Genomic DNA, 20,751 nt, shown 5'->3' on the forward strand with positions numbered 1-20,751 from the left:
CATATCGAGAAAATTATTCGAAATTCTATTTTGAAAAGCAATCTTTCAGAAGATAAAAAGATCCCTCTTGTCTCTCTTAACAAAATGACTCCTAGTAAAACTATGAGCGAGGTTGGTCTACACGATCTTTCAAAAAGGAATAAGGCCTTTCAAGGAAAGCTGGTTTGGAATATTTATGTAAAACCACATGCTTTTTGGTGTCAAATTATGCAAGAAAAGTATTTAGATACTCCTACCCCATCATGTATTTTTACTATCCTTGATCCTCCATTAGGGTCTGCAGTTTGGAACTTCATGATGGCTTCTAGGAATGTGATTACTAGATATTTATCTTGGCAAGTACATAATGGCAAAAATGTCAACTTTTGGCATGATTCATGGAGTGGTATCCCCCCTCTTAATCTTGAGGAATCTCTAGTAGATGTGTTCCCTATATTTATTGCTCATTGGGGATCTTACCTTTATGATTACATAGATGACCTTGAGAAGCCTTCAAACTATGTCATTTGAAAGAATCTAGCTTCACTCCCAATCTCCCCAAATCAAAATGTAAAGTTTTCTTTGATTATCAAGAACCGCATTGTATTTATTTCTAATAGTTTGGAAAAATTGATATGGTGCCCTTCGAAGAACGAAAAGTACTCTATTAAGGAAGGGTATAAGGCAATTCATCAAATGTCTATTCAATCCTATTCACAAAGAGCTTATAGCTTCTGTTGGAACAACAATATTCTTCCCAAGGTAGGGATGTTTTCTTGGCTTGCTTTACACAAGAGAATACTTACTAGTGAGAGACTTGATAAATTGAATATTGCACCTCCATTTGCTTGTGTACTTTGTGGTGAGCATAATGAAACATTTTATCATCTTCTCCTCCAATGTGATTTTGCTCATTATTGTTGGATGTTTGTGCTTGCTAAATTTTCCTTTAGCATCCCTCTTCCAAATAATGTGTGGGATTTGTTCCAGTCCTGACCAGTCTTATACTCATCCTCTCTTTTTGCATGCATTTGGAAAGTGATCCCATCCACAGTAGTATGGTCACTTTGGTGGGAAAGAAATAAGCGTATTTTTAGAAAGAAGACATCTTCTCTTTCTGATGTTCTCAATTACATTTAAAAATCAGTGTCAGAACTAGTTAATGCTCATGTTTCAAATCATTTCAATACAAATAGGGAATTTACTTCTTGGGATGGCCAAGTTATTAATTGTTGGAAGTTCATTTCTATTCCTGTATCACCTTGCTTTTCGAGAGTGAGAATTAGTAAAATTGATAGAAATAAAGTGAAATGGTGTCCTTTGGATTCAATGCATTTCAAATTGAATTTTGATGGCTCATCTAAAGGGAACCCAGGTGATGCAGGAGTAGGAGTATGCATAAGGGACCACGCAGGGTGTGTTTTTGCTTTAAAATATGTTTCCATTCCACCGGGTTCTAACAACTTCACAAAGGCATATTCTTTGCTTGAAAGCATTCTACTAGTTAAAAAATTGAACATTTCTTATATTCACATCGAAGGCGACTCAACTATTATTATCAATGCTTGCATGAAGAGAAATATTGAAAATTGGTAGATAAGATATTTTCTTGAACAAGCATGGGCTCTTATTGATACATTTGTAAACTTTACCATTTCACATGTGTATAGAGAAGGGAACCGGGTTGCAAATCATTTGGCAAATATGGGAAGTTCCAAGGTGGAGCTTAATATGATGGGTCTGGATTGCGATCTTGATTCTTTTCCAACTCTTAGAAAACTAATTTTGGAGGACATGTGTATAGGATAATATTGCACATGGTTGTGCAGTTGTCCTCTTTATAATGATAAAAAGTTTGTATGTGAGGTATTATAATTGTAGGGTTCCGTGGATTTGTTGTATCTAAATGATGTGAATGGATGTCGATTTGGGCATCTATGAAGCGTGTGGACTCTGAGCTGCATAAATGCTTAAGTTAGGTAGTCTGTGGGCTACTATGTAAAAGTGTACAACTTTTGTGATGTTTTGGTTCAGACTTCATCTTGCTGAACATACTCCAGGAAGCATTCGATACTCGAGGATGATTTGTGGTATTTGGTATTCTAGACATTATGAGATATAGCTTTTTGGCATATTAGGGATATAAGCTTCACAACCTTTCTATGTATTATCGAGCAAGGATCAGAGTTTTTCTTTATGGTTCTTTTCTCCGGGAGCTCTTTGAATCAACTTTTTTAAAGAAATATATAAATAAATAAAATATATTAAGTGGCACTGCCACCTTTAAAAAAAAAAAAAACTAAAGTTAAAATTTAAATCATGTTTTATATTAATATTTTGAATACATTAAAAATTTGAATCTAAACAAGTATTTATTGATAGCGTTTTAAACAGTGAAAAAATAGCGAGCAAAGTCGATTGGTGGGGAGATGTGTCATTGAAGGATTCGCCTCCACCTGCACATCCCTTTGGCACACAACATATTTTGTAGTGGGTTTTCTGCAATGGATAGTGGGTTGATAAGGCTTTGCTTCTCAAAACTTTTGTTGATGCTTCTTGGTGAAGGGATCCTTTGCAAAATCTACCTCCCTGTTCAAAGTATTTCCAAGGGTTTGGATTGCAACATTTTTCTTGGAAAAGGAAGAGATCATGAAGACATAACTGTAGATTCAAGTGTAGAAATCATGATTCAAAGAATTTGAGGAATGGAAGGCCTAGGGAAAATTGGAAACCTAAAGATAGTATTTAACCCCAATCCAAACATTTCACATTTGTAGAAGGATGATGATGTACCTAAAGATTTGCTTGGGAAGGTATGGGCTCCAATTCCTCTTATTGATGTGGAAAGTGATCCTCTCAATTGCAAGGCACATGATCTATATTCCTATGCAATTCGTCTTCATATTTGGGGTGAGTCAATTTTCTTGTCACAATTGCATAAGAGAGTCAGATGTAATCCATATGGGGCACTCATTTTTCAAGTTCTATCTCTCAATACCTTTGTTTTAGTTTTTTATTCAATTGAAGATAAACAAAAGGTATTAGAACACGGTTTCTATTGATTTAAACAAAATTTTGTTTTTGTTTTTCCATGACAGCCTTTTTATCTACCTTCTCAAGATCTGTTGGAAAAGTCTCTGGTTTGGTTTTCTCTCCCTAATTTGTCGTATAAGTTTTTGGATCTGGATGTTTTGCATGTTTTGGGGAATTATTTTGGTAAATATTTAGTTTATGATAGTTCAATGGTAGAAGGGGTTTTTACTATTAAAATATGTGTTCTTGTTGACCATGTGGTGGTTCCACCTCATACTTTGAATATTAAATCTATGCATGGGTCATGGTGTCAAGTTATTGTGAAGGATATCTCTTGTTTTAAAAAGATGGAGGTTGTTTTGGATTTTGAATTATTCTTTAGGTTTAATAAATCTTGTCCATTAGTTTCATCCCCTCCTATTTCTCGGAAGGAGGCTCAATTATAGGAGAGCATTGCTTTGGAGAAAACCCTCTCTAACCCTAATTTATGGGATCAGATGTTTTGGGCTTCAAAGGATGTTCTGAATCTTGCTTCCTTTCCTGTCATTAATGTTAATAATGTTGAAGATCAAATTGTGACTAAGAAAGTATGCAAGGTCCTTGATCAATTGACTTTGATTGATACTTTGAATTTTGTTATTTCTGAGGACCAACTTATCAACAAAGTGTTGAAGATTACTAAGGTTTAGAACATTATACTTTTAGATGAGGTTATAGATAAGGTAGTTGAAACTATTGACAAATATTTGGTTATGATCCAGAGATATGTGTGTATTCCACCCTCTGTGAACTCCTTCTTTGTTTTATCTCCTAAAAACCTTGATCCTGAGTATGGTGGGATTCAACGAATGGGTTAATTGGGAGGAGGTTCATGTCCTATTTCTCAAACTCCTTTTCTCCCTATCTCCCTAATAACATCTCCCTCTAGACGGAGTAGAAAGCCTAAGAGTTTTAAAACTCGATAGGAGATTGATGCTAGCATCCAAATTACTCTGTTCTCTTCGGGGGGATCTTCTAAATAAAATAAGTTTAGTCCCCTGTTGACCAGGTCCATAGCTACTAAGCACAATTTGTAGATGGAGTTTACTATAGGGTGTCCTATGGCCCAAGCTAAAACTCAGAAGATGAGGGCAGGTGAGAACTCCCCTCGAGGAAAATGAAGGTTATATCTTGGAATGTTAGGGGCTTAAATGCCCCTAACAAGAGATGCTCGATTAAGCATCAATTGGATGTGATGTAGTTTGATATAGCTATGTTGGAAGAAGTTAATCTCGACCTAATTTATTTCCCTCTTCTCTTTGTAGGGTTTAATAATTCTTTAATTATTACTCCATGCTAACATTCCCTCTTAGGTTAAATGAATTTATTCATTGAATCTATGAGTCAAAATTAAATTGATCTTATTAATTGGCTAAATTGACCTCCCTCTTTGTGAGAGAAATTTAAAAAAATGAAAATTATTAACTTCTCCCACCTTTTCCTCTCCTAACTTTTCCCCCTAATTTCTCCACTAATTAGCTCCCCTTTTTTGTGCTTAATTTTTCATATTTGAAAAGCTATTTTCCCTCCTAATTTGTCATAAGTTTATGAGCCCTTTTTGTGCCTAATTTGTCATAAATCATTTGGCACTTTTTCCTCTCCATTTTGTTATAATTGATGATCACAAATTGCTCTCAATTTGTCATCTTTTGGCATAGAAATTTGCCGTTCAATTTGTCATTTAATTTGTCATAATCATGCCAATTCTTGATTCAATTTGTACGTTTCAATTTTAGAGACTTTTATCCTATAAATTGAGCTCTCTTTTCAACCAAGTCTAAACACGCTTCTAGCATCCTTATGTTGTTGCTTTTGAATCCATCTTTTGCAATCCAACTTGCTTTCAATCACTTGCATTTGTAGGTGACATCCACACAATTTGAAGGAGAAAGAAGAACAATGGAGGTCAATGAAGGGAACATCTGCATATGGTTTGTGTTATTTTGAATGTTTTATCTTCATTCCTTTATTGAATGTGTAAGGACTCAATTTCATTGTATTTTAGGTTTTTTGGTTGACCTGATTGATTGCTTTGATGTTTTACCCTAATTCCTACATCACAATATCTATGATGGAAGAAACTAAACTCTCTTCGTCAGTGGTTGACTCTCTTTTTGGATCCTAAATTTTTTGAAAATATCACTTCTGTCCTTTGGTTGGAGCTTCTGATGGGCTCGTTGTTTTATAGAATGATAGATTTTCTAAAGTTGTTTTTGTGTTCTCTTTGGTTAACTGGATGTTAGTCCTTGTTAAGAGTAGGATCTCGGATTATAAGTTTTGTCTCTTCAATATTTATGGACCTGTTAGCTCTCAAGATAAGAAGCATATTTGGGACTAGTTAACTATGGTCTTTTATCCATTAAGAAAAAATTTAAGGGTTTATAGGTGAGACTTTAATGCTATTTTGGATAGTTCTGATAAATTGGGTGGTATCATCCCGCCTAAGCGAGTGGCTAATTATTTTAATGTCTTTGTGAACTCTAATTTTTTAATTGACTGTTTGCTAAAAAATGACTCTATTACACAGACTAGCAAAAGATTAGGTTTTCATCAGATAGCCAAGAGATTAGTTAGATATCTTATTTTGGGTAATTGGTTTTTTGGGATAATGATGTTTATTCATCCGTTCTTTCGAATCCTGGTTCGGATCACTTCCTTGTGCAATTTTTTGTTCTTGAAGATAGAGCTCCAATGAAATCTCCTTTCAAATTCAAGCCTATATGGTTTAAAGATACATCTTTTCTCCCCATGCTTAAGTATTGGTGGGAGAATACTCATTTTTTGTAGGATCAAGGATGTTCCAAATTATTAAAAAATTATAGTTCTTGAAATCTAAAATTAAGGATTGGAATGTGTCTCACTTTAAGAATATATTTGATGAAAAATTAAGACTTGAAAAGGAGCTGGCTATTCTAAATGAAGTCATTATTCGGCAGGGTATGGATGTTTCCTCTTTTTAACTTCAGAAAGTGCTCTCTTTGGCGCTTCAAGAAGTCTTTCTTTGTGAAGAAAATTAATGGAAACATGAGTCTAGAGAATTATGGCTTAAGGATGGGGATAGTAATACTAAATTCTTTCATCCTTGACTAAATTGTGTAGGAAGTGAATTATAGGATTGTTTCTATTCAAGATGTCAATGGTCCTCTTTTGGATTATATGAAAAATATCTCCCTTGGAGAAATAAGCTTCTATAAAAAGCTTCTTTCTGTGGAGACTACTATGATTAGTGATACATTCTTGGATGTTATTTCAAATTGTGTTTCAGAAGATGACAATAAGATAAAAATGGTTGAATTTACACTTAAAGAATTAAGGGAGGTTATCTTCTCCATGGCTCCCGAGAAGGCTCTTGGTCCAAATGGCTTTACAACCTTTTTTTGGAAGTGTTCCAACTTTTTGGGGTCTAATATTCTTCTACCATTGGAAGAATCTATTGGCATTATGTGAACCGGTATGTGGACATAATGACATTGTATATTGTCATTGATGTCAATATGTTGAAGAGGTGTGAACCGACATATGTGAGAACTGGTATAACATTGTGCACCGACATTTGTGCCAAAGTGAAGCGGTGTGCTTGTTCATGATGAACCGGCATATAGTTATGGGAACCGACATATGGAAGTATTGTATGACTACTGGTTGGTAGTCTCAACTTCAAGGTTTCTGGTTGATGTGCTTCAAGCCTATGTGGCTCAACCGATGACATTGTGTGATGAGTTAGCATTGTAAAGAAGAACAGATCATGTTGCCATGTAAGCCTGTGTGCGTGAAGGATCTTGCATGAGGGAGATTGCTCCTATCTACCTCGAGAATGTGCGAAGTCTGTAAAACGGTGATAATGTGTGATGGGTTATCAGCCGCCATAAAATTGGTGGAAATGGACGATGGAGAATGTCTTGAGTTTGGATCAAGATCTGCTACATTTAATGCAGTGTGCTCAATGGTCAGGATTGAACCATTTGAATTCCTTAACCGAATAGGTTTAGGGTTTAGGGTTTATGCTACCGACCTATCTATTTTCCTATAAGGTTGATGTTGTGTCTCTTTCTGAGGTTGTTGGAAAAATTTGTGTGTGTGTATCCAAGAGAAGGGATACGTGATTCTTGCCAGACCAAAAGGAGAGAAGTGATACTTGCAGAGTGTAAGTGCAGAAGGTGAAGAGGAGCTTAAGTGGATCTGCATTGGCATTGAGTGGTGTTACTAGATCATTGTAATACTTGTTGATCTCTAACCACCTCAACAGTTGGAAAATCCCCTAACAGGGTAGCCTTAACCGACTTGTTGAAAATCCTTTAACAGGGTAATTCAAAGCTACTAAGTTCAGAATCCTTTAGCTATTGAATTCTTGAAATCCTCTAACAAGGTAACCTTTAACAGAGTTTAACCCTTAACCAGGTATTGTAGCCATCCCTTAACCAGGTGATCTCTAACAGGATTAGTTCCTAGCAGAACCTATTGTAATGTCTCTAACAGGACAAGGCTTCTAACAGAGTGGACTTCTAAAGAGTTCAAAAATAGCTTGTGGGTATTCATCCCCAATGTGGTTTTTCCCAATTGGGTTTCCATGTGAAAAATTTGTGTGTCATGTGTGATGCTTTTATCTTGTGACACTTTGCTATTGTCTGTCAAGCATATGATGGTTCTGTGTTTTATGTCTGTCAATAAAACATGTTGAACTAGTTGTTATTATGATCTGATGATAGATTACCTGTTTATTCATAAGGGTGAAATGGTAGTATAATCTTGAGTTGAGTGGAAAGCTAAGTGAGTAATAGGTTAATGCTTGTCTCAGACGTTCTTAGGTTTACCAGTTGCACTCTGTTTCAAATTGGTGTCGCTGTTTGCCAGTCATTTGGAGTGTCTGTTGTCAAACCAGTTTAGGACTGTATTTTTTGTCTGTACTGATTCACCCCCCCTCTCAGTACCGGTTTGGTACTATTCTCTCATCATTGAGTTATCAATTGGTATCAGAGCATCCTCCAGGTCCTCTGTGTTTTAAGCTTAACCGCTTGAGGTAAAGATCCCAGTCAAATGATGAAGAGGGAAGGCCCAATGTTTAACATGGAAAATTTCAGTATATGGAAAGATAGAATGAAGATATTCATTAGAAGCATGGGTGTTCAACACTTGAGCTATGTTGAGACTGCCTATGTTGCTCCTACCGGTACCCTTACCGATGACCAAAAGAGAGAGATGCAGGAGAATGGGCAAGTCATGGAAGCCCTAATTAGTAGTTTATCTGACATTGAGTTTATTGATGTCCAGGATAAGGTAAATCCCAAAGAGGTATGGGATACTCTTTAAAATATCTATGGCGGTGATGAGCATGTAAAACAGGCTAAGGAAGAAAGCCCGAGAGGGAAATTTGAAGATATGCGAATGGTTGAAGGTGAGACCATTCAACAGTATGGAATAAGAATCAAAACCATTGTTGGAGATATCAAGAGTGCAGGTGGTAAAATAGAAGATTCCACTGTGGTAAGCAAAGTCCTGAGATCCCTATTGCCTATCTTTGCAATAAGGGTTGTTGCTATTCAAGAGCTGAGATCAATAGACAAGACTAAGGTATCCCTGGACTCCATCATAGCAAAGTTGACAGCCTATGAGCTAAATAGTTTTGACGGCAGTATTCAAAAGACTGAATCAGCTTTTAAAGCTTCTGCTATACCATCCAGAAAAGGAAAAGAAGCTAGCACTAGTGGTGAAACAAGACAGAGTAGAGAAATGGATGATGAGGAGATTTTGATGGCATTTGAAGCTCTCCTTGCCAGGAAGCTTCCTAAAGGAACCGGCAAATACAAAGGTAAGCTACCTTTGAAATGCTTTTCTTGTAACCGGATAGGACATATTGTTGTAAACTGTCCTAATGGCTACAACAAGGACAAACCAGAAAGGTTCAAGAAATTCAAAAGAGGAAACCGGAGAAATAGTTTTGTGGCAGTTGATGAAGGTGTCACAGATGAAGAATCAGAGGATGAAGAAAATGAAGATATTGTGTTTGTTGCTATCAAAGAAGATGTGTCAAACAAGAAGGCTCTTATCTCCTAGTTTGATAATTCCAATGAGTGGATCATTGATAGTGGTTGTTCTCACCATATGATTGGTGACCGGAGCAAGTTTCTATCCTTGGAGGAGTATGATGGTAGTGTGGTTCGCTTTAGCAATGATGCATCATGCATGGTCAAAGGTAGAGGGTCCATCTCGTTGAATGGAAAGAGTAGTGCTGACAATGTGTATTGGGTTGATGGTCTCAGACACAACATTCTGAGTGTTGCCCAGCTGAATGAAAGTGGCCTCACTCTGGAATTCAAGAATGGAGTTTTCAAAATCAAAGGAAAGAATGGTGAATTGGTGGCCACCGACATGCAGACCAAAGGTAACCTATTTCATCTGAATGCAAATATAAGTACATGTCTTATGGCTAAATTTGATGATAGCTGGATATGGCATAGGAGACTCTGCCATGTAAACTTTGATAACATTGTGAAGGCTAGTAAGATCAAGGCAGTTAGAGGGTTGTCGGTGCTAAGAAAACTGGATAATACCTTGTGCAGAGAGTGTCAATTGGGGAAAATGTCTTCCTTGACCTTTAAAGGTAAATCTTTCACTACTGACAATTTGTTTGATCTTGTGCATATTGATTTGTGTGGTCCTATGAAAACTACAAGTGTGCAGGGTGATAGGTACTTTATGATTCTCACTGATGACTGCTCAAGAATGATGTCGGTCACATTCTTGAAGGACAAGTCTGAAGCCTTTGTAAAGTTCAAAGCTTTCAGAGCATTAGTGGAGAAGGAAAGCGGTAAAAGGATCAAGTGCCTGAGAACTGATCAAGGAGGGGAATTCACTTCTGGTGAATTCAACAAGTACTATGAAGAACATGGCATCAAGAGGCAATTGTCTGTCCCCCAGAATCCATAGCAGAATGGCCTAGCAGAGAGGAATAACCGGACTATGGTTGAAGCAGCTAGAACCATGTTGATTCAAGGAAAGGTAGCTCACACCTTTTGGAGAGAAGCGGTGAGCGCTGCAGTCTACACAATGAACTGGGTACTCATCAAGAAAGGTAAGGATAAAACTCCTTGTGAGTATTGGACCGGTAAGACACCCGTGGTTAGCTACTTTAGAGTGTTTGGTAGCAAATGTTACATCAAGAGGAATGAACACCAGAGCAAATTTGATGCAAAATGTGATGAGGGAATATTCTTAGGATATTCCACCAAGAGCAAAGCTCTCAAGTGTTTTAACAATATGACTTAGAGAATTATGGAAAGCATCAATGTAAGAGTTGATGAAACCTCTGAGAAAATTGAGGAAATTGGTAGTGAGCAAGCGGTAAGTGAACCGGTTGCAACCTTCTGGGAACCGGTTGTCAGTCAACTGAGTACCAGTAACAGTGTTCCTACACCGACAGATGTAGATGTTGATACTGATGGAGATGAGGATGAAGAAGAAAAGCAAGAGGAATCTATCAAGACCATTCCTCGGTATGTCAAGCTAAATCATGATCCTAAGCAGATCATAGGAGATAAGGATGCAGGAATCCTTACAAGAAGAAAAGTCAGAGAAAACTCATGTATGATCACTGAATTTGAGCCTAAAACATTCAAAGAGGCACATAAGGATGAAGACTGGATCAAGGCAATGGAAGAGGAACTTGACCAGATAGAGAAAAATGGTACATGGTCCTTGGTACCTAGACCGGAGCACAAAAATGTTATTGGTACCAAATGGGTCTTTAGAAATAAGCTGAATGAGGATGGCATAGTGATTAGAAATAAAGCCAGATTGGTGTGCAAAGGATATGCCCAAGAAGAAGGAGAAGACTATGGAGAAACCTTTTCTCCTGTAGCCAGATTGGAAGGAGTTTGTATGCTTCTTGCATATGTAGCTTTTAAAGGCTTCAAAGTATATCAAATGGATGTAAAATCTGCATTCCTAAATGGTGTACTTGAAGAAGAGGTGTATATTGAGCAACCAGATGGTTTTTCCCTATCTGAAGACAGTGACATGGTATGTAGGCTACATAAAGCCTTATATGGGCTAAAGCAGGTACCTAGAGCATGGTATGAGTGCCTGCATTCTCATCTTGTGAAGATTGGATTTGAGAGAACAAGTGAAGATAGCAATATCTACTTGAAGTCTGAAGGAGATCAAATCCTGATCTATGTGGTATTTGTTGATGACATTATCTTTGGTGGAGATGACAAGATGAGTCATGAATTTGCAGATGAGATGAAGAAAGAGTTTGAGATGTCACTCATAGGGGAGATTAAGTTCTTCATTGGACTGCAGATCCAATAGATGAAAGATGGAATCTTTACCACTGAGTCCAAGTATGTCAAAGAGGTGTTGAAGACCTTTGGCATGGAAGATAGCAAACCAGTTGGTACACCGATGGTGACCGGTTGTAAACTATCCAAAGAGGATGACTCTGCATTGGTTGATGAGAAGGAATACCGATCAATGATTGGTAAGTTGCATTATGTAGTGCATAGCAGACCGAATATTGCACATGCAGTTGGCATTATTGCAAGGTTCCAAAAAAGTCCAAGAGAATCCCACTTGGTTGCAATCAAGTGGATTCTTAGGTATCTGAAAGGAACTATTGACTATGGGTTATGGTATCCATACAATAATGATTTTAACCTGAAAGTGTTCACAGATGCTGATTGGGATGGTAATGTAGATGACCGGAAGAGCACAACCGGTGGTGCATTCTTCCTTGGTGGTAGAATAGTCTCATGGATGAGTAAAAAGCAGAGTTGTATCTCTCAGTCTACAACGGAAGCAGAGTATGTTGTAGCTTTCATGAACTGTACTCAGACAATTTGGATGAAGCATGTATTGAATGACTTCAAAGTTCTTGTATCTGAACCAGTAAGTATATTTTGTGACAATACCAGTGCAATTAATATCTCCAAGAATCCGGTTTTACATTCTAGAACCAAGCACTTTGAGCATAAGTATCATTTCTTGAGGGAAAAGGTTCAGAACAAAGAGATTGCACTGGAGCATGTTTCCAGCAAGGAGCAGTTAGTAGACATATTCACCAAGCCTCTCCCAAAGACTACATTCATATACTTAAGAGGTGAATTAGGGGTACTGCCCCTTCCGGAGGTGAACTAAAGGTATATGCTCCACATCAGTCATGTATTGCATAGTCAAATCTTTCTTCAGGATTGATGTGTGAAGGATGCTACTCCTCAGGGGGAGCAGCATAATGGAACAGGGAAACTTGTGCCTTCACTTTGGCATTGTTGTCAAAGGGGGAGAAGATGTGAAGCAGAGAGATATCTTTGTATATTGCCATCAATGCCAAAGGGGGAGATTGTTGGCCTTATGTGAACCAGTATATGGACATAATGACATTGTATGTTGTATATTGCCATCAATGCCAAAGGGGGAGATTGTTGGCATTATGTGAACCGGTATATGGACATAATGACATTGTATGTTGTCATTAATGTCAATATGTTGAAGAGGTGTGAACCAACATATGTGAGAACCGGTATAACACTGTGAACCGACATTTGTGCCAAAGTGAAGCAATGTGCTTGTTCATGATGAACCGACATATAGTTATGGGAACTAGCATATGAAAGTATTGGATGACTACCAGTTGGTAGTCTCAACTTCAAGGTTTCTAGTTGATGTGCTTCAAGCCTGTGTGGCTCAATCGGTGACATTATGTGATGAGTTAGCATTGTAAAGAAGAATAGATCGTGTTGCCATGTAAGCCTGTGTGCGTGAAGGATCTTGCATGAGGGAGATTGCTCCTATCTACCTTGGGAATGTGCGAAGTCTGTAAAATGGTGATAATGTGTGATGGGTTATCAGCCGCCATAAAATCAGTGGAAATGGACGATGGAGAATGTCTTGAGTTTGGATCAAGATCTGCTGCATTTAATGCAGTGTGCTCAATGGTCAGGATTGAACAGTTTGAATTCCTTAACCGAACAGGTTTAGGGTTTAGGGTTTATGTTATCGACCTATCTTTTTTCCTATAAGGTCGATGTTGTGTCTCTTTTTGAGGTTGTTGGCAAAAGTTGTGTGTGTGTATCCAAGAGAAGGGATACGTGATTCTTGCCAGACCAAAAGGAGAGAAGTGATACCTGCAGAGTGTAAGTGCAAAAGGTGAAGAGGAGCTTAAGCGGATCTAAATTGGAATTGAGTGTTGTTACCAGATCATTGTAATCCCTATTGATCTCTAACCACCTCAACAGTTGGAAAATCCCTTAATAGGGTAGCCTTAACTGATTTGTTGAAAATCCTTTAACAGGGTAATTCAAAGCTACTGAGTTCGGAATCCTTTAGCTATTGAATTCTTGAAATCCTCTAACAAGGTAACCTTTAATAGGGTTTAACCCTTAACTGGGTATTGTAGCCATCCCTTAACCGGGTGATCTCTAACAGGATCGGTTCCTAGCAGAACCTATTGTAATGTCTCTAACAGGACAAGGCTTCTAACAGAGCAAACTTCTAAAGAGTTCAAAAACAGCTTGTGGGTATTCATCCCCATCCTGGTTTTTCCCAGTTGGGTTTCCACGTGAAAAATATGTGTGTCATGTGTGATGCTTTTATCTTGTGACACTTTGCTATTGTCTGTCAAGCATATGATGGTTCTGTGTTTTATGTCTGTCAATAAAACATGTTGAACTAGCTGTTATTATGATCTGATGATTGATTACCTGTTTATGCATGTAGTATAGTCTTGAGTTGAGTGGAAAGCTAAGTGAGTAACCAGTTAATGCTTGTCTCAGATGTTCTTAGCTTTACCAGTTGCACTATGTTTCAAACTGGTGTCGCTGTTTGCCAGTCATTTGGAGTGTCTGTTGTCAAACTGGTTTAGGACTGTATTTTTTGTCTGTACTGATTCACCCCCTCCTCTCAGTACCAGTTTGGTACTATTCGCTCATCATTGAGTTATCAGAATCTAGGAGGAATGGATCTATTCTTAAGGAATTGAATAATACTTTGATTTCTATTATTCCTAAGGTGGATAATCCTCGTCCTGTTGCACAATTTAGGCCTATATCTTTGTGCTAGTACTAATAGGTTGGTTGTCTTAATTCCTAAGGTTTTTCAGATGAATAGGGGGATTTTATGCTTTGTGCTTGGTAGAGAAACCCCGAAGGGAGCTATTGTTGCTCGTGAAGTCTTAAATTCTATTTCTACTAAAAATATCCCTACTATGATTCTTAAGTTGGATATGATGAAAGCATATGATAGGGTCAATTACGTTTTTTTTCTTTTGGTTCTTAAGCAATTTTTTTTTTGTGGGAAATGGGTTAAATAGATATCTTCTTGTATATCTACTGCTAGATTTTTAGTTCTTATCAATGGAACCCCTTGTGGTTTTATTGTTGCATCTCGAGGAGTTAGACAAGGTGATCCCTTGTCTCCTTTTTTGTTTATTCTTATGGCTAAAGGTTTGGGTAGGGCTATTAGGTTTGCTTCTTCTTTTGGTCTTCTAGAAAGGTGTTACGCTACCAAATTTTGATGCCCTACATACTCATTGTTTATTTGCAAATAATACTTTTATTTTTGGTCAAGGCTTTGTTAGAGAGTCTAAAGTTATTAAAGGTATCATTGATGATTATCCCTTGCCTCGGGTCAATTGGTGAATTCTGAGAAGTCTAAAATCTTTTTCATGAATGTTTCCACTCTGGTGCAGAATAGATTAACTAATTTTTGGGGTTTTTCAATTGGTTCATTCCCTTGTAAATATTTGGGCATCTCTTTTTTCTTGGGATCTGAGAAGCATTAGTTTTGGGATAAGATATTAACAACTATATCTAATAGGATTTTAGCCTGGAAACATAAGTGGCTGACTCTTTTAAGGAAGATCTTGATGATTAAATATATCCTTAATGTTGTTCTAATTTATCTTATGTCTATTTTAAAGTTCCCTAAGAAGTATTCATGCCAATTACAAAAAAAATTGATATCTTTACTCTAGGATGATAATATTAATGGGAAATCTAGGATTCCTCTCTTAGCTTGGGATAAGGTTTGTTTACCCAAAATTTATGGGGGAGCAGGTATTCAAGCTTTAGATTTTAAGAATAAGGATTTAGGAGCTAAGATGGTTTGGAAAATATACCAGAATCCTAATTATAAATGGGGGAAACTAATGTTTGCTAAATATTTGTATAACTCTAGCAGAGAAAGGATTTTTACTGCTACATCATTCCCTCAGGACTCCTCAATTTGGAATTTTTTGTCCTCTTGTATAAATTTTGTCTTGCCTCACTTGTCTTGGTTGATTCATAATGGTCATAAGGCTTGTTTTTGGGAGGATGCTTGGAATGGACATTATCCTTTGCATCATTTCAGGGATTGGGCGGACATACAAGCTTGTTGCAATCCCTTTGGAGTATTTATGTTGTTGATTACTTTTATAATGAAAATTCTAGTAGACTTCCTAAGGCTCAATGGAAATCTATTGATTTATTTCCGTTCTCATAGGAATTGAAGGATTCTTATTATGTTGAGTTGTCTAGGAGGTCAATTGTTTTTGTTGATAAAGATGACATGAGTTGATTTGGACAAAAGATAAGAGTGGTTTTTACACTCTTTGAGATGGGTATGACTCTCTTGTTGATGTTTTAGGTATTCCTTATTACCATTCCAAGTTGTTTTGGGATCCTGCTTGTCTTCCTAAGGCTAGTGCTTTTTCTTGGTTGGCTTATCAGGATAGGGTTTCGACTAGTTTAAGATTGGATAGACTTTCTATTACAGTTGTCTTCTCTTGTTCTTTGTGCGGATATTTCATTGAATCTTCTGATAATCTCTTCCTCCATTATTTCTTTACAAAATATTGTTGGTATTGGCTCCTTTTGTAAATTAGGGTGGTTATCTCCTCTTTTCCCCTCGCTTCAATCTTAGTTTCAAAGTTGGCCTTCATTATTTTCTTCCTCTACTTTTGCTTATTTTTAGGAGACCAGTCCCTCTCTTGTCATTTGGAATAACTGGTTAGAAAGGAATAATCACATCTTTAAATAACATTTTTCTTTTGTTGATGATGTTATTTTCAAAATTGAAATGTCTATATCTGAGGTGGTTATGAGTCATATATATAGAAATTTATCTAATCTCAAGCCCTTTTCCTCTTGGGATGATAAGATGGTTTTAGCATGGCAGCTTTTTCTCCCTTTACCAAAGCATGGTTTTGTTCCTTTAAATTCAAATAAGAAGAGCAAGAGTCAAGTTTAAATGGACTCCTCCCCCCTGGTAAGTTCAAGCTTAATTATGATGGGGCTTCTCGGGGGAATCCAGGTATCTCAAGTATTGGCCTCTCATCTCTAACTCTTCTAGTAAATTTTTTTTGGTTGCTTGTAAATGTTAGAATCAAGGATCACTGAGAGGGGGGTGGCGAATCAATGATCTATCGGAAGTCAAATCCATAATATTATTCTTTATCCATCGATTATCAATGCATAACAGAAAAGAACATAAACATGCAACAAATAATCCACAACACTAGAATTTTTACATGGAAACTCGAAAAGGGAAGAACCACAGTGGGGTTGAAACCCACAATATTCATTTATTATGGCCAAGAGGACATAAATATTACATAGATGGGGAATACACTTGCATTCAAGCTCACTACTCAATTATAATTGCCTGAAAGGCTACAACCTTCAGGGAAGTCTCACTGACCTACAATTTGATTACAATGAAGAAATATAATGAAATGAACTCTCAAGCAGCATCTGACAATGCAAGAAAGCACAAAATCTCTGACTGTCTTCGCTCTGCTAAATACTCTATTTCTGTCTCAGTCAGCTACCGGATTGTCTGAAAGCAAAGTGCGCATGTGAAACTATGCTCAATCACACCAAAATGGATCACCACAATATTATTACCTCCAAAACCAATAACCAATTCGATCTTATATATCTGGTCTTAGCACAAAAGTAATTTCCTTCAAGTCAGCTTCAAGAACAAAACATAGCACTAGACCAAAAGAGTGTATTCACATGCTTCCTAAGGATCTTTCCATTCATCAAGAACATAAAATCAACCACCAAAATTAATGCAATCATCGGAAATTATTTCAGACCAAAACATCACTGAGATACATTATATTCAAATAAAAGAATCTAAGAGGAGATATTTCCTTTTGAAAATATAAAATTTACATAAGCAATTAGCAAATGGAAAAGGGGGAACCTGGAGAAGTCTTTTGATGTTGAATCCTCTCCAAATCTTCAAGCTAGCCTTTCTTGATCCTTCCTTGCAAGCTCGGTGAAATTTCTTCAAAACAAACTTAACAATTCTACAAATGAAAAATATGACTACCAGAAAAAAAAAACTACTACTTGAGAAAACTTTTCTTCAAAAAAATAATCAACCCCCTTCTTTTGAAAATTGCATACAATATATAGGAAAAAACCCTTAACTCCACTATCTAGAGGAATTAATTGAAAATGAGATTCTTTTTCCAATATTGGATCCATGCAAAATCGATTAATATCCTAGTGGGGCAGTTACATGCAAGGGAATTAAAGAATGGAGATTCCTCTAGAAGCTTCTAATTCCTCCTACAACATGTGCCATAATTGGGAATGGGAAAAATAAATAATGTCTATTTAAATTATATTCTCCAAGTGTGTATGTGGGTCCATTATTTAACCTTTTATAATATTTATTCAACCATATTCAATAGTTCAACCAAAAGAAGATATAATAGAAATTGCATCAAATTAAAAGTGATAAGGGAGGGTTATGACATCCTCCTCCCCTTAAATTGTGCATCGTCCTAATGCACTTATTGAATGTATCCAAAAGAGTATATAGTTCATGATTAGTTTCAAACCAAAAAGGAAACAATTGTTGCATTTCCCTAGTATCTTCCCATGTGGCATTCTTTTCATCATATTGATTCCATTGTACTTTGCATTGATCAACCTCTCTATTGTGCAATTGGTACTTGCCCCTCTCCAAGATTCTAAATGGCTCTATCATTATTCCCCCCATTTCCTGGACCTGTAAAGCATCCCAATTCAAGATATGTTTCTCATCAGGTACATACTTTTTAAGAAGAGATACATGGAAGACATCATGGATTCAGCTCAACTGGGGAGATAAGGCCAACCGGTATGCAACTGGATTAATCCTTTCCAATATCTCAAAAGGCCCAACATAACGAGGTGCAAGCTTAGTCTTTTTCCCAAACCTTATGGAGCTCTTGTGTGGCCTAACCCTTAGCAAGACTTTCTCTCCCACCTCAAACTCCCTTGGTGTCCTGTTCTTGTCTGCATAACTTTTTTGCCTATCTGAGGCTTCCTTCAATCTTTGCCTAGTTTCCTTAGTTTTTCTTTCCATTTCCTTCAACATATCTGGTCCAACAATTACCCTGTCTTCAAGACTATCCCAACTCAAAGGTGTTCAACATGGCCTACCATACAATTCTTCGAAAGGTGCCATCCCCAAAGATGTTTGATATGTATGATTGTAAGAAAAATCTACCAGAGGTAGGTAATCTTCCCATTTCTTCTATTGGTCCATGCAGTACATGTGAAGTAGGTCTTCCAAAATCTGATTTGTCCTCTCTATTTGACCATCAGTTTCAGGATGGTATGTAGTACTAAAATTTAGTTGAGTTTCCAGAGCCGATTGAAGAGTTGTCCAAAACCTTGAAGTGAATCTAGCATCTCTATCTGATATTATTTTCTCTGGCATTCCATGCAACCTAAATATTTCCTTAACAAAGTGCCTTTCCAAGGTAGGTACATCATCCGTCAGATTCCCTGGTATAAAGTGTGCCACCTTAGTGAGTTTGTCAATTACCACCATTATTGTATCATGCCTAGAAGGTGACATGGGTAACCCTTGCACAAAATCCATGCTAATAACTTGCCACTTGTGTTGAGGTACATCATGTAATTGTAATAATCCAGCTGGATGTCTATGCTATGCCACCCAAACATTTAGCCACATACTTGACTATGTCATTCCTCATCCCTTGCCAAAAGTATAGCTTCTTTAGATCTGCATAAAGTTTGTTAACCCCCGGGTGCCCTGAGTAAGGGGCATTATGAGCCTCTGAAAAGACTACCTTCCTTAAGTCCCCTGAACTAGGAACATAAATTCTATTATTGTATCTGAGTAATCCATCTTCATCTAATGTATACCCTTCAATCTTAGGATTTGTTGGATCGTATTCTAAAGTCAATTTGACTTGCTCATACCATGGGTCATGTCCCTGCTCATCCATTACTTGCTTTTTGAAAGAAATTTTGAATGTTGCTATAGTCATCAAGTGTCTCCTCCTACTTAAAGCATCTGCCACCCTATTTTTTTTCCCCTTAATATATTCAATTTCAAAATCATATTCACTTTGAAACTCTAACCACCTTCTTTGTCTAGCATTTAAGTGGGGTTGGGTAAAGATGTACTTTAGTCCTTGGTTATCTGACTTTAACTCAAAGGGCTTCCCTAGTAAGAAGTGTCTCCATTTGTGTAGGGCATGCACAATCACTACTAACTCTAAGTCATGGGGTGCATAATTAACTTCATGAGTCTTCAGCTTCTTGGATTCGTAAGCTACTACCCCTTCATCTTGGATAAGTACTCCTCCTAAACCTTCAATAGAAGCGTCAGTTATGACTGTGAAGTGTCCATTTGGATCTGATACCTTTAAAATGGGTGCTAAAGTTAGTTTTCCCTTCAAGATTTGAAATTCCTTATCACTTTGCTCTGTCCACACAAACTTTTTACCCTTCCTCTGCAATGAGGTGATGGGGTTTGCTATCTTATAGAATCCTTCCACAAACCTCCTATAGTACCCTGCTAGCCCCATAAATCTTCTTACCTCTGAAACATTTTTTGGCCATTCTACTATTGCCTTTATCTTATCTAGATCAACTGCTATTCCTTCCTTTGATATTATATGCCCAAGGTAGTGAATCTTTTCCTCGAAGAAGGCACATTTTGATAGTTTCCCATATAACTTATGTTCCCTCAACCTTTGCAAAACCATTTGTAGGTGTACTAAATGTTCCTCCTCATTCCTAGAGTAAATCAAGATGTCATCTAGAAATACCAAAACAAATTTGTCCAAGTAGTCATGAAGTACACTATTCATTAGGTTCATAAATGTAGTTGGGGCATTGGTTACACCAAAAGGTACTACTGTGAATTCATAATGCCCATATCTAGTCCTGAAAGTTGTCTTCAGGATGTCCTCCTCTTTAATTCTGAGTTGATGATATCCTGATCGGAGGTCTATCTTCAAGAAAACTGCTGCTCCTTTCATTTGGTCAAAAATATCCTCTATTTGAGGTAAGGGATACCTATTCTTTATTGTGACCTTGTTCAACATCCTATAGTCAATGCATAGTCTTAAGGTTCCATCGTTCTTCTTAACGAATAAGACTGGTGCTCCCCATGGTGATACACTTGGCCTTATTAATCCCTTAGCTAAGAGTTCCTCTAATTGCATTTTGAGCTCTTGTAATTCAGTTGTGTTCATTTAGTAAGGTTCCCTTGATACTGGTTCAGCTCCTGGTAGTAAGTCGATAGAAAAGTCAAACTTCCTTTTAGGGGGTAAGCCGGGTAATTCTTCTAGAAATACATCCTTGAATTCTCGTAAGAAAGGGGTATTTTCAAAGGTTGGGGTATTTTCCTCTTCTCCTTCATCAATTTCAACCATATAGATTAGGCCTCCTCTTCTTCTTTCCTTCT

This window comes from Cryptomeria japonica, chromosome 5 (assembly GCF_030272615.1).
Source record: "Cryptomeria japonica chromosome 5, Sugi_1.0, whole genome shotgun sequence".
NCBI lineage: Eukaryota > Viridiplantae > Streptophyta > Pinopsida > Cupressales > Cupressaceae > Cryptomeria > Cryptomeria japonica.